The following is a 2,475-nucleotide window of genomic DNA, read 5'->3' on the forward strand; positions in this document are numbered from 1 at the left end:
CCTATGGTCACGTTTGTGCCCGTTCCCTCTTGTCCTGTCACTGGGCACCACTGGAAACAGACTGTCCCCATCCCCCTGGCACCCTCCCTGGAAGGATTGATAAGCGTTGATAAGATCCCCCCTCAGTCTTCTCTTCTCCAGACTAAAAAGCCCCACGTCCCTCAGCCTTCCCTCATCAGAAAGATGCTCCAGTCCCCTCATCATCTTTGTAGCCCTTTGCTGGACCCTCTCCAGCAGATCCCTGTCCTTCTGGAACTGGGGAGCCCCGAACTGGACACAGTGCTCCAGATGGGGCCTCCCCAGGGCAGAGCAGAGGGGGAGGATGACCTCCCTCCACCTGCTGCCCACACTCTGCTTGATGCCCCCCAGGATGCCATTGGCCTTCTTGGCCACCAGGGCACATTGCTGGCTCACGGGCATCCAGTTGTCCCCCAGGACTCCCAGGTCCCTTTCCATAGAGCTGGTCTCCCCTAACCCGTACTGAGGTTATTCCTCCCCCAGTGCTGTACCCTACACAACTGAGCTTGCCCAGACCTTGCCAAGAAAGGTGACAGCATGGACATCTTGCTGGAGATTGCAGGGCAAGGTCATCATAGTGCCGCATCTCTAAAGAACAAGATTTTGGTCAAAGGTTAACAGGAGACATCCCTTCGATCTCTGGCAATGAGCAAAGCATCTCTGCTCACCGTCGGGAGCTTTGCCCGCTGCCCTGTGCTATTTGCAATCAGTCTGGACTTTGCAGGTCCTTTAGGGGCTTCTTGGTGGGCATCTCGACCAAGTTAGCCAGGCTTTCCTCTCTGCCGGACAGTGGGGCAGCGAGAGACTGATGGCATTTGGTTCCCATCTCCTCCAGCGGCTTCCAGAGCGGTTGGCTTGGCAGCCGAAGGTTGGCAGAGCGGTGTTTGCCAAACCTCCAGAGAGGGCACTCCTTTCCTGGGACGTCTCCCCGCCTCCAGCCGTCCAGGCTGTGGGTGCCTGCGAGGAACACCAGTGGTGCCTGGCCGCAGGCGATGGCTTTATGGAGACCGTGGCTGAGCGCTGTGTCCGTATCGTGCCCCGTGCGGGTGGCTGAGCTCTCGGGTTGTGCAAACTCCCCAGGAAAGGGAGAAATGGGTATAACCTCAACCACCTTCAGCTTCTTCGCCCACCGGCCATACCCTCCCTGGCCACTGGCCCTTAGCGGAATTCCTGGAGACCCGTTTCACGTCAGACCCGAATGAGCTCCCCGTCCTTCCTCACCAGCATACCTCCCCTTCCATCAAGCTGGGTTTCTGCTGGTGCTCCGCCATGCTGCCAGCTAGAGGGACGAGATTAGCAGAGGGCTTTTACCTCCCAGAACCAACCTGGAGCTTTCCCAGTCCCCTGAGGTTCCTGGTTGAGTGTAGATGGAGTTAAACGTACGTAGCTCGGCGAGCTGGTTTTGTTCACCCCGCAGATACCCACAGGTTCCCACCCGAATGCCCTCAGCCTGGTCGTGACACCCCGGAGAGCCCCGGGCGGTTTCTGCAGCAGAAGTGCTTCTCACCGCTGCGGTCTCGGGGCTGGGTCTCCCTTCCCACCCCCAGTTTCAGCCTCGGATCATCTCGGTTCAGAGTGGAAAATAGGTGAAAATAGCCTGGAGACAGCTGCTCAGGGAAGCAGCCAGCGACCGTACCTACGCATTAAAAACAAGGCACAGTGGCTGCAAACGGCGCGCGGTGGTTCCCGCGGCTCGGGGTGATCTGCCAGCCCGCCGCGGTCAAAAGCGGTGGAGTGTGTTCATCGCTGTCCATGGACACTGCACGAGATCCCCGGGCAAGCAGCGTTCACCTGCCGCCGCGCTGTTCCTCCTCAAGCACCCTCTGAAAACAGGCAGGAGCCGTGCATCTTTAACGGGGGCACTAAATAACTTAGTTTGCTATCTATAATTTAATTACAGTCGCAGAGGGGGAAGAAGGAGGTGTCTTCTGCAGGGGGAAGCGCTCTCCTTCTGCCTCGAGCCACGAGAGCGGATGTCACCATTAGGTGGGGGGGTGCCGGTCGTTCTGTCATCGTCCCCCCAATAATGACGCGATGAGATGATGGGCCTTATTTTGCCAGCAGACGGCATTACGGGTTTCCTCGGGACTCCAAGGATCTCTTCCCAGTCCCCGCCGGCTCCGATGGCCCTGGCTGGCGCCCAGAAAGCGCTTGTCCTTACCGAAGTCTGCCAAGCCCTGCGCCAACACTGCCCACTGCCCCGCTCTGCCCGTGCTCGGGCAGGGGTGCGGGCAGGGAGATGGGCAGGGTGCAGGCAGGGGTGCAGGCAGGGGTACAGGCAGGGGTGGAGGTAGGGGTACAGGCAGGGAGAAGGGCACGGTGCAGGCAGGGAGACGGGCAGGGTGCAGGCAGGGGCGCAGACAGGGAGATGGGCAGGGGTGTGGGCAGGGGTGTGGGCAGGGGTGCAGGCAGGGACACGGGCAGGGGGGCAGGCAGGGGCGTGGGCAGGGGGGGTGG

This window comes from Charadrius vociferus, unplaced genomic scaffold, assembly GCF_000708025.1.
Source record: "Charadrius vociferus isolate BGI_N301 unplaced genomic scaffold, ASM70802v2 scaffold532, whole genome shotgun sequence".
Classification (NCBI taxonomy): Eukaryota; Metazoa; Chordata; class Aves; order Charadriiformes; family Charadriidae; genus Charadrius; species Charadrius vociferus.